A 13978-nucleotide genomic window follows, 5' to 3' on the forward strand; every position below is an offset into this window, starting at 1 on the left:
TGCACCGTGCGGTGGGCGTGCCGCCGGTCGCTGCTGAGTGCAATCACTCTCAAGGTAATGCCTTATAGGCATGGAGCTCCTGGCGTGCACGTGGACAACACGGAGCGGTAGTTGGGCACGTGAGTCTGGTGGTCTTGGACACAGTGGTGACAGGTTAAGAGGCTGGTTATAGTTTGTGGGGAGTACTCCTTTTCTTCCTCGTGTGTAAGCAATGTCTTCCAGAAAATGAGGTATAGGGAACAAGTCAAGCACAGGGGTAAGAGTACCTCTTTTAAAAACAGGAGACCAACCCCATGCTGATGCAGCCTCAGTTTCTCCTAAAAGACCTGCGGCATCTGGCCTGGCTGAGCCATTGCATTTGTCAGGCATAGTGGCCACTACCAATATACCTGCCTCAGCTTATGTTACAAAGGAGGATTTGGCATTTGCCTTAGCGGGCCTTGAGGGCAAGATAGCTGGCATAATTGCCTCTGTAACACAGGAAACGTGATAGATCTCCCTTCCCTGAGCCTGGGCCAAGTGGAGAGTCACTAGAGCACCAGGACTCTTATAGTCAGATGGGTCCAGGTGATCTGGAACCAGAATGGGCAGAGGATTTGGAAGAGGTGGTCATGAAGGACCGAGAGGAAGGAGAGGCTGAAGGATTCTCGGCCGAGGACTCGGGCTCTGAAGAGCCACATTCAGCCTCCCATTCCCAAAAATTGTTTATCCAATCTCTAATTGAGATGGTACGAATTGGGTTTAAGTTACCCCCAGTTCAGGAGTCTGCACTCTCCTGTTCTGCTTTGGGATCTTTGCGACCTCAGCAAATTTCTCAAGCGTTCCCTTTGCATCCGTTACTGGAGCAGGTGGTTTACGCGGACTGGGAGCACCCTGACTGGATATACTTACCTCCAAAAAGGTTTTCTGTCTTATATCCTATGGAGGAGAAGTTCAGGAAGAAATGGGGGACACCTTTGGTGGATGCCGCCATATCTTCAGTAAATAAAAGTTTAACCTGTCCAGTGGATAATGCTCAGGTATTTAAGGATCCGGCTGATAAGAAGCTAGAGTCCCTATTAAAGGCCTCCTTTTCGTTGGCTGGTGCAGCAGTTCAGCCAGCAGTTGCAGCTATTGGGATTTGCCAATCCCTAAAGGATCACTTTAAAAGGTTGGTAAGGAACATACCTTGCCAGGAGGAATCTGCCGAGGAGTTATCGGAGATTCCTCAAGCCTTATGTTTTGCAGTAGACGCATTGAAGGACTCAATCCAACAGATGTCTCATTTTGCGTTACTGTCGATTCATATGCGCAGAGTCTTGTGGCTAAAGAACTGGTCTGGTGAGACGTCATGCAAAAGGCTACTCGCAGCTTTTCCATTTCATTGAGAGCGCTTGTTTGGCGAGGATCTGGATTAGTATATCCAAAAGATCTGGAGGAAAGAGTGCCCTGCTCCCTATTAAAAAGAAAGGGAAGCAACCCTCTTATAAAATTCCTAATGCTCCAGTACCTGGTGCTTCTTCCCCTAAGCGTCATCGACGGCCTCAGCCGTCTGGGTTTAAAAGACACCAGGATCAGAAGACACCCTGGACCCAAAAGACACCCAAGCCCAACTCCAAGTCTACCTTGTGAAGGGGTGCCCCCGCTCTCACGGGTGGGGGGCAGGCTTCGGCTGTTTGGGGAGGCCTGGGAAGAACTGGTTCAAGACAGATGGGTCATTTCCACTGTAAAATACGGTTACAGAATATAGTTCTAGGAGATCCCCCCGAATCGGTTTCTGTACTCAAGGGTTCCGTCGGATCCAGAAAAAAGAAGATGCCTATTCCTAGCTTTACACCATCTGCTGATGCAGGGGGTAATTATAAAGGTTCCTGCACGAGGAAAGATTCAAGGGGTTTTACTCAAACCTATTTACCGTGCCGAAACCAAATGGGGAAGTAAGGCCCATTTTGGACCTCAAGGCTCTCAACTTCTCTGTAGACGTCCGATCCTTCCGCATGGAGTCGGTTCATTCGATAATAAAATCCCTGAGAAAGGGAGACTATTTAGCGTCCATAGATATCAAGGACGTGCACCTTCATGTGCCGATCTTCATCAAAGGTTCTTACGATTCGCTGTAGAGAGCAGTCATTTCCAATTTGTGACACTACCTTTCGGTCTGGCCACGGCCCCCAGGGTTTTCACAAAGATTCGGGCCCCGGTGTTGGCTTCCCTAAGGTCTCAGAAAGTCTCCGTAGTAGGATATCTGGACGATCTTCTTCTAAGGGAATGCTCTCGCTCCATACTGGTTCAAAACGTGTCAAGAACAGTACGGGTTTTACAACGCCTAGGTTAGATGCTAAAGTCAGCTCTTTGTCCGACCCAATCTTAGGTGTATTTGCGTCTGGTCTTGGACACCGCCCAAGAAAAGGTGTTTCTTCCTCCTTTAAAGGTTGCCTCCATAGTGGAACTTGTACAGAAGGTGAAAAAAGAACTAACACCTTCTGTTCGGCTGTGCATGAGGTTACTGGGCAAAATGGTGTCATCCTTCAGCGCAGTGCCATATGCACAGTTCCACTCCAGAGTGTTCCAGAACAGTATTCTAAAAGCCTGGGACAAGTCAGCTCGAACCCTGGATCAGCCTCTGGTTCTATCTCCACAGGTTCTATGGAACCTCTCTTGGTGGTTAAGAACCCGCAACTTGGAAAGAGGGAAATCTTTCCCACCGGTAGCCTGGAAGGTCGTAACCACAGACACCAGTCTTATCGGTTGGGGAGCAGTCCTAGAGGAAGCGTCTGTTCAGGGAATATGGTCCCAGACAGAAAGGACCCTGCCCATCAATCTATTGGAGATTCGGGCAGCTCGTCTCATCTAGCTCTGCGATTCTGGACATCCAGATTCTTCTTCTTGTCAGAGTCCAGTCCGACAACTCCACGGTAGTGGCATATATCAACCACGAGGAAGGTACCAGGAGTCGCACAGCCCAAAAAGAGGTAGATCATATATTGACTTGGGCAGAGAAACATGTGCCGTTTCTGTTGGCAGTGTTTATTCCGGGGGTGGACAATTGGCAGGCGGATTTCTTAAGTCACCAGAAATTGTTACCAGGGGAGTGGTCCCTGCATACCGAGGTTTTTCTACAGATCTGCCAATACTGGGGGACCCCAGATGTGGATCTGCTGGCATCCAGATTCAATGCCAAGCTGGACAGGTTTGTATCCAGGACCAAGGATCCACTTGCTGTCGGGATAGACGCATTAGTAGTTCCTTGGGATCAGTATTCTCTGATATATGCTTTCCCTCCAATCCAAATTCTGCCGCACTTACTACGCAGAATACAGGAGGAACGAAAGCCGGTGATCCTAGTGGCCCCAGCGTGGCCCAGGAGATCATGGTACTCGGAAATTGTGAAGTTGGCAGTAGGGGACCCATTGGTCCTTCCTTGCCGTCCAGACCTGTTGTCTCAAAGGCCCATATTCCATCCTTCTTTACGGTTGCTGAATTTGATGGCCTGGCTATTGAGACCAGAATATTGAAAGACCGTGGTATTATGGGTTCAGTCTTGTCTACTTTGATAAACGGTAGAAAGTCAGTTTCTAGAGATATCTATTATAGAGTCTGGAAGTCATACATTTCCTGGTGTGAGAAAAGAAAATGGAACCCTCGTAGGTATACGATTGGAAGGGTTCTTGCCTTTCTGCCAGCAGGAGTAAACTTGCAGCTCGCTTTAGGGACAATAAAAGGACAGATTTCGGCCTTATTGTTCTTTTTCCAAAGACCAATTGCATCCCATTCTTTGGTGCGAACCTTTTTCAAGGGTGTAACACACTTGAGGCCGCCGGTTAAACCACCTTTATGTCCCTGGGACCTAAATTTGGTACTGGCAGCCTTACAGAGTCAACCGTTTGAACCTATTAGGCATATTCCTTTTGTCCTATTGACCAGAAAATTTGTCTTTTTGGTGGCTATAACATGTGGTAGAAGGGTGTCAGAATTGGTCGCCCTTTCTTGCAAAGAACCTTTTATGATTCTTCATCAGGACAGAGTGGTCATGCGCCCTTGTCCGGAATTTCTACCGAAGGTGGTTTCCAAACTTCATTTGAATCAGGATATCATTTTACCTTCCTTTTTTCCAAACCCTAAGACTAGGGAGGAAAGGTCGCTTCACTCACTGGATGTGGTGAGGGCGATAAAGGTTTACTTGGAAATGTCAGCTCCCTTTTGGAAGACTGACTGTTTTTTTGTCTTGCCTGAGGGTCCTAAAAAAGGACAGCCGGCAACAAGTTCAACTATATCCAGGTAAATTTGTCAGACTATTATCCAGGCGTATGGATTAAAGCGTAGGGTTCCACCCCGGGATTTAAAAGCACACTCCACTAGAGGGATTAGTGCATCATGGGCAGTACGCCAACAGGTGTCTATGGCTCAGGTTTGCAAAGCGGCCGCTTGGTTTTCAGTTCATACATTCACTAGGTTTTACCAGGTGCATGTGAGATCTCAAAAAGAGGCTGTTTTTGGCCACAGCATGTTGCAGGCAGCTTTATAGTCTCAGGCCCGTTGGGCTTAGGGATAATGTGTCCCCCCCCCTCAGGTGCATTGCTTTAGGACACCCACATAGTCATTATTATGGTGCTCTGTGTCCCGTGATGTACGATAAAGAAAAACGGATTTTTAAAACAGCTTACCTGTAAAATCCTTTTCTTGGAGTACATCACGGGACACAGAGGTCCCTCCCCTCTTTCTGGGATCATCATTGCTTGCTACAAAACTAAAGTACTTCCGGTATAGGAGGGGTTATATGGGAGGAACCCTCTTACTATTGGTTGCCAGTGTCCAATCACCTAAAGGTAAGCGTATAACCCACATAGCCATTACTATGGTGCTCTGTGTCCCGTGATGTACTCCAAGAAAAGGATTTTACAGGTAAGATGTTTTAAAAATCATTTTTTTCCTTTGAAATGTCATTTTGCTGTCAGACTGTTCTAAACACGGGAAACATGCGCCCCTTTACAGGCATACTATAGACACCCCCCAGGTACGAAATTTAAAGGAATATTACACTTTTATTGTTTCACTTTAAGCATTCACTGCACCCGAAAAAAACGGCCATTTTTAAAACTTCTTTTTGCATTGATCCATGTCCCCTGGGGCAGGACCCGGGTCCCCAAACACTTTTTATGATAATAAGATGCATATAAGCCTTTAAAATTATCACTTTTGATTTCTTCCATAGACTTTTAAAGGGTGTTCCGCAGCTTTCGAATTTGCCGTGAACACCCCAAATTGTTCGCTGTTCGGCGAACTGGCAAACAGCCAATGTTCGAGTTAAACTCATGTTCGACCTGAGCATAAAGCCCATCCCTAGCCGTATCCAAACGAATGGAACGTAATGAATTAATAATAATAAATAACAATAATAAAATTTTTTTATTATTATTATTTATTAATAATTTGTTCCATTCCATTTGTTTAGATGCAGCATTCGTTATTTCGGATAATTCGTAACTTCAGATAAATTTGTATTTGTTACTTTCACTAACAGCCAAATTTGAAAGGAAATTACAATACCTACCTAGTTACTATTTCAGATTTTCGAATTTTCAGGTTTTTGGATTTTCAAATTTTTAATTTACAAATTTCTGAATTTTTTAATTTACAAATGTACGAATTGCGATCATAACGAATGACCCGTGCTGTGATTGGACACCGGATAAGTGTGGCAGCTGATTTCATCCAATGATTTTGGCTGAAGTCAGCTGATCCAATCTCACACACACAACAGTTCTGTGATTACAATATACAGAATTCCCTGTACAGAGAACAGCAATCTGGCTGTTTATTCTTCCTGCAAGCATATATACTTATTTTTTTTACCAAAGACATGCAGCAGAATACATTTTATGAAGAAATTTGATTTTTTTAAATGTTTTATTGCATATGTTTTATAACAGAAAATAGAAAAAATATATATATTTTTTTACAAAATTGTGTTCTTTTCTTGTTTATATTGCAAAGATAAAAAGCCCATCAAATACCACCAAAAGAAAGCTCTATTTGTGTGATAAAAATGATTATATGTGTTTAAAGAGGAACTGCAGTCTGCTCACATAATTTGTAATAAAAACATCTTTGCCATTCCGAAGCTTCCCTCCAACCACTTTGCATATTATTTTATATATAAAGTGAGTCTGTACTTGCCAAATATGCTGCAGGAATCTCCTTCCACTGAGTCTGGCTGCAACCATTCTAACTGTGGGCAGCTGAAGCTGCTGCTTGTTCACTTCCTGGATTTACACACCTCCAGCTCTGCAGCTCTCATTGGCCCTCTTATGACTCACCCCCCTCCCTTCTGGGCAAACTCTCATGAGAGTGAGAGAGAGAGCTGTGAATGATGTCATAAGCCAAGGGCTTTTTTCCATACAAGAAACAGGAAGTGGGCTGTATAAGGTATTTACTGGCAGAAAAAAAAATGTTTTACCATCCAAAGTTAAAACAACAAGGGCAGAAGATTTAATAGATGGAAAGATGAAAAAAATACTGAAGTTCTGCTTTAAGTAGCGTAGGGCTGAATAGCAAAAAAATGGTCATGAAGGTGGTCAAGTGGTTAAAAAAAATATCCATGTTTGTTTATTTTTAAATGAACCTTAACAAATGATAATGTGTTGAAGTTGTGGAACAATTACACTAATAAAAATGATTCTGTTGGCTTCTAATTTGGGACGTACTAAACTGCATATTGGGATGATGGGATGATTGGATTATTGGCTGCAATACTGAGAACTCTCACTAGATGTCAGTGTACCATATACACATATATATGTTGTTTCTCAAAATATGTTATTCTTTACTGCAGTGCTTGATACAATGTTGCAAGAAGCAGTTGCTAATGTTTAACTCTTCACTTGCTGATATATATGCAGCTGTACAACAGTTGCTGATATATATGCAGCTGTAAAACAGGATACAGAAGTAATATTCAAATTACATTTGACCTGTTTTTGATGGGAATATGGGTAGAATTATTATTGCTCATGGGGATTATTGGAGGAATATCATGTTAACACCTGACAATGAACATATTTAATTAACAATAATAATATGCATATACTTTTTCTACATAGGGATTATGGGTGGAATATTGTAGTTAGACATACAAAGGAATATATTAAACCTATTTCTGATATAAATATGTATATAATTATTTTTCTACATGGGGATTATTGGTGGAATATTGTTTATAAATATACATAGCAGCATATTAAACCCATTTCTGATGAGAATATGCATATAATTATTTTTCTACATGGGGATTATTGGTGGAATATTGTTTATAAATATACATAGCAACATATTAAACCCATTTCTAAAGAGAATATGCATATAATGATTTTTCCACATGAGGATTATTGGTGTAATATTGTTTAAAAATATACATAGCAACATATTGAACCCATTTCTAATGAGAATATGCATATAAATATTTTTCTTTATGGGGATTATTGGTGGAATATTGTTTAAAAATATACATAGCAACATATTAAACCCATTCCTAAAGAGAATATGCATATAATTATATTTCTACATGTGGATTATTGGTGGAATATTGTTTAGAAATGGGTTTAATATGTTGCTATGTATATTTTTAAACAATATTCCACCAATAATCCCCATGTAGAAAAATCATTCTATGCATATTCTCTTTAGAAATGGGTTTTAATATGTTGCTATGTATATTTATAAAGAGAATATGCATATAATTATTTTTCCACATGGGGATTATTGGTGGAATATTGTTTATAAATATACATAGCAACATATTAAACCCATTTATGATATGAATATGCATGTAATTTTTTTCTACATGGGGATTACTGGTGGAATATTGTTTATAAATATTATACATAGCAACATATTAAACCCATTTCTAAAGAGAATATGCATATAATTTTTTTTCTACATGGGGATTATTGGTGGAATATTGTTTAAATATATACATAGCAACATATTAAACCCATTTCTAATGAGAATATGCATATAATTATATTTCTGCATGTGGATTATTGGTGGAATATTGTATATAAATATACATAGCAACATATTAAACCCATTTCTGATGAGAATATGCATATAATTATTTTTCTACATGGGGATTATTGGTGGAATATTGTTTATAAATATACATAGCAACATATTAAACCCATTTATGATATGAATATGCATGTAATTATTTTTCTACATGGGGATTATTGGTGGAATATTGTTTATAAATATACATAGCAACATATTAAATCCATTTCTAATGAGAATATGCATATAATTATATTTCTACATGTGGATTATTGGTGGAATATTGTTTATAAATATACATAGCAACATATTAAACCCATTTATGATATGAATATGCATGTAATTATTTTTCTACATGGGGATTACTGGTGGAATATTGTTTATAAATATACATAGCAACATATTAAATCCATTTCTAAAGAGAATATGCATATAATTATTTTTCTACATGGGGATTATTGGTGGAATATTGTTTATAAATATACATAGCAACATATTAAACCCATTTCTAAAGAGAATATGCATATAATTATTTTTCTACATGGGGATTATTGTTTAAAAATATACATAGCAACATATTAAACCCATTTTTAATGAGAATATGCATATAATTATATTTCTACATGTGGATTATTGGTGGAATATTGTATATAAATATACATAGCAACATATTAAACCCATTTCTGATGAGAATATGCATATAATTATTTTTCTGCATGGGGATTATTGGTGGAATATTGTTTATAAATATACATAGCAACATATTAAACCCATTTATGATATGAATATGCATGTAATTATTTTTCTACATGGGGATTATTGGTGGAATATTGTTTATAAATATACATAGCAACATATTAAACCCATTTCTAATGAGAATATGCATATAATTATATTTCTACATGTGGATTATTGGTGGAATATTGTTTATAAATATACATAGCAACATATTAAACCCATTTATGATATGAATATGCATGTAATTATTTTTCTACATGGGGATTACTGGTGGAATATTGTTTATAAATATACATAGCAACATATTAAATCCATTTCTAAAGAGAATATGCATATAATTATTTTTCTACATGGGGATTATTGGTGGAATATTGTTTATAAATATACATAGCAACATATTAAACCCATTTCTAAAGAGAATATGCATATAATTATTTTTCTACATGGGGATTATTGTTTAAAAATATACATAGCAACATATTAAACCCATTTTTAATGAGAATATGCATATAATTATATTTCTACATGTGGATTATTGGTGGAATATTGTATATAAATATACATAGCAACATATTAAACCCATTTCTGATGAGAATATGCATATAATTATTTCTCTCCATGGGGATTATTGGTGGAATATTGTTTATAAATATACATAGCAACATATTAAACCCATTTCTGATGAGAAAATGCATATAATTATATTTCTACATGTGGATTATTGGTGAAATATTGTTTATAAATATACATAGCAACATATATGCATATTCTCATCAGAAATGAGTTTAATATGTTGCTATGTATATTTATAAACAATATTCCACCAATAATCCCCATGTAGAAAAATAATTACATGCATATTCATATCATAAATGGGTTAAATATGTTGCTATGTATATTTATAAACAATATTCCACCAATAATCTCCATGTTGAAAAATAATTATATGCATTTTCTCATCAGAAATGGGTTTAATATGTTGCTATGTAAATTTATGAACAATATTCCACCAATAATCCCCATGTAGAAAAATAATTATATGCATATTCTCATCAGAAATGGGTTTAATATGTTGCTATGTATATTTATAAACAATATTTCACCAATAATCCCCATGTAGAAAAATAATTATATGCATATTCTCTTTAGAAATGGGTTTAATATGTTGCTATGTATATTTATAAACAATATTCCACCAATAATCCCCATGTAGAATTATAATTATATGCATATTCTCATCAGAAATGGGTTTAATATGTTGCTATGTATATTTATAAACAATATTCCACCAATAATCCCCATGTAGAAAAATAATTATATGCATATTCTCTTTAGAAATGGGTTTAATATGTTGCTATGTATATGTATAAACAATATTCCACCAATAATCCACATGTAGAAATATAATTATATGCATATTCTCATTGGAAATGGGTTTAACCCTTTCATGACTAAGCCTATTTTTGAAATTTGGTGTTTACAAGTTAAAATCCGTATTTTTTGCTAGAAAATTACTTAGAACCCCCAAACATTATATATATTTTTTTAGAAGAGAATCTAGAGAATAAAATGGCGATTTTTGCAATATTTTTTATCACACGGTATTTGTGCAGCGGTGTTTTAAACGCAAATTTTTGGAAAAGTGACACTTTCATGAATTTTAAAAAATCCAAACAGTAAAGTTACCCCAATTTTTTTGTATAATGTGAAATATGATGTTACCCCGAGTAAATAGATACCAAACATGTCACCCTTTATAATTGCACGCACTCGTGGAATGGCGACGAACTACGGTACCTATGAATTTCCATAGGCGATGTTTTAAACATTTTTTACGGTTACCAGGTTTGAGCTACAGAGGAGGTCTAGGGCTAGAATTATTGCTCTCGCTCTGGCGATCGCGGCGATACCTCACATGTGTGGTTTGAACACCGTTTACATATGCGGGCGCGACTTCCGTATGCATTTTCTTCGCTGCGCGAGCTCGTGGGGACAGGGGCACTTTAAATTTTTTTTTTTTTTTTTTTTTAATTTTATTTATTTTTGTACTTTTATAAATTGTGTTTAAAATTTTATTTTTTTTTTTTACTTTTATTGCTGTCACAAGCAAAGTAAACATCCCTTGTGACAGTAATAGGTGGTGACAGGTACTCTTTATGGAGGGATGGGGGGTCTAAAAGACCCCCCATCTCTCCTTTACACTTCAAAGTATTTAGATCGCCGAAAACGGCGATTCTGAATACTGTGTACTTTTTTAAATTCGGCGCCATTGGCAGCCGAGTAAACGGGAAGTGACGTCATGACGTCGCTTCCGCGTTTACAACAAGGAGGCTGGAACGAAGCCGCTCACAGCTTCGTTCCAGCCCGCCCCCAGCTTCCGAAGATTCACGATTGGACACCGGGCCTCCCGATCGCACGGGAGGCCCGGTAACAGCGGCGGGAGGCGGCGGGAGTGAGGGGATGTCCCCTCCCACTCCTCCGGTATAACAACCGAGCGGCTTTTAGCCGCATCGGTTGTTATACTCAGGTAGCCGATCGCCCGCTGAAAACAACGGTACCAGGATGATGCCTGCAGCTGCGGGCATCATCCCGGTATAACCCCGGAAAGCCGAGTACGCATATGTGCGTACGGTCGGCGGGAAGGGGTTAATATGTTGCTATGTATATTTTTAAACAATATTCCACCAATAATCCCCATGTAGAAAAATAATTATATGCATATTCTCATCAGAAATGGGTTTAATATGTTGCTATGTATATTTATAAACAATATTCCACCAATAATCCCCATGTAGAAAAATAATTATATGCATATTCTCTTTAGAAATGGGTTTAATATGTTGCTATGTATATTTATAAGCAATATTCCACCAATAATCCACATGTAGCATTATAATTATATGCATATTCTCATTAGAAATGGGTTTAATATGTTGCTATGTATATTTTTAAACAATATTCCACCAATAATCCCCATGTAGAATTATAATTATATGCATATTATCATCAGAAATGGGTTTAATATGTTGCTATGTATATTTTTAAACAATATTCCACCAATAATCCCCATGTAGAAAAATAATTATATACATATTCTCTTTAGAAATGGGTTTAATATGTTGCTGTGTATATTTATAAAGAGAATATGTATATAATTATTTTTCTACATGGGGATTATTGGTGGAATATTGTTTAAAAATATACATAGCAACATATTAAACCCATTTCTGATGATAATATGCATATAAACAATATTCCACCAATAATCCCCATGTAGAAAAATAATTATATACATATTCTCTTTAGAAATGGGTTTAATATGTTGCTGTGTATATTTATAAAGAGAATATGTATATAATTATTTTTCTACATGGGGATTATTGGTGGAATATTGTTTATAAATATACACAGCAACATATTAAACCCATTTCTAAACAATATTCCACCAATAATCCCCATGTAGAAAAATAATTATATGCATATTCTCTTTAGAAATGGGTTTAATATGTTGCTATGTATATTTATAAACAATATTCCACCAATAATCCCCATGTAGAAAAATAATTATATACATATTCTCATCAGAAATGGGTTTAATATGTTGCTATGTATATTTATAAACAATATTCCACCAATAATCCCCATGTAGAAAAATAATTACATGCATATTCATATCATAAATGGGTTTAATATGTTGCTATGTATATTCATAAACAATATTCCACCAATAATCCCCATGTAGAAAAATAATTATATGCATTTTCTCATCAGAAATGGGGATTATTGGTGAAATATTGTTTATAAATATACATAGCAACATATTAAACCCATGTAGAAAAATAATTATATGCATATTCTCATCAGAAATGGGTTTAATATGTTGCTATGTATATTTATAAACAATATTCCACTAATAATCCACATGTAGAAATATAATTATATGCATATTCTCATCAGAAATGGGTTTAATATGCTGCTATGTATATTTATAAACAATATTCCACCAATAATCCCCATGTAGAAAAATAATTATATACATATTTATATCAGAAATAGGTTTAATATATTCCTTTGTATGTCTTTTTTTTTTTTTTTTTATATAGATTAAGCACAGAACGCAAGATATAGCTAACGCTTTCCAAGCATTTTACAAGTCACTGTACGCAATTAATGCGGATGAGTCTCGGGAACGGGATAAACATAAGCAGGAGGCTAGTAAAAAGTTCCTAAAGGAGGCCAATCTAAAACAGATCTCGGAAGAAGACAGTAACACACTAGATGCCCCGGTGACCCTACAGGAACTAAGGAAAGCTATCCAGGACATCCCAAATGGGAAAAGTCCTGGACCAGATGGGTTGACTGCCCTCTACTACAAAAAGCTACAGGAGCCATTGCTCCCCATATTGTGTTCCTATATCAATGGGATAGGGGAAAGCTGGGAAATGCGAAAGGAGGCCCTAGAAGCTCACATCACTGTCATAAAAAAAGAGGGAAAGGATGGCACCTTGTGTTCCAGTTATAGACCGATCTCGCTCCTGAATGTAGACACGAAGATCTACGCAAAGATCCTCGCTGATAGACTTAAAAAGGTCATCAAAGAAGTGATCCACTCGGATCAGGTAGGATTCGTACCCGGGAGGGAGGGGAGGGACAACAGCATCAAAACATTGATGCTGACCCAGATAATGAGGGATAGGGGAGCCCCAGGTCTACTCCTGTCGATGGATGCGGAAAAAGCTTTCGACAGGGTAGACTGGGGCTTCATGTGGAATACCCTGGAAGAGATCGGTCTGGGGAAAAAAAATGATTGGAAGGATCAAGGCCTTGTATACCAACCCCACCGCTAGAGTGAAAATCAACGGCACCCTGTCCGGTCCCATCGCATTGCGGAATGGTACCAGGCAGGGATGCCCGCTTTCCCCGCTGTTGTTCGTGTTGACACTGGAGCCGTTGTTGGCTAAGATAAGATCTAGCCCCGACATTAGTGGAGTAAGAATCGGGGATGACGAGTTCAAAATAGCAGCATTCGCTGATGATGTCCTGCTATATATTACCCGCCCGAGGATAACACTCACCAATTTATTAGAGATCCTCAGAATATATAGCCAGATATCCAATTTTCGGGTGAACACGACCAAGTCGGAAGTATTGGAAGTGGTAAAAGATAAGGAGGGGGAAAAGGCCTACCAAAAGAGCTTACCATTTAAGTGGGGAA

This window comes from Aquarana catesbeiana, linkage group LG08, assembly GCF_042186555.1.
Source record: "Aquarana catesbeiana isolate 2022-GZ linkage group LG08, ASM4218655v1, whole genome shotgun sequence".
In the NCBI taxonomy this organism is placed as follows: Eukaryota; Metazoa; Chordata; class Amphibia; order Anura; family Ranidae; genus Aquarana; species Aquarana catesbeiana.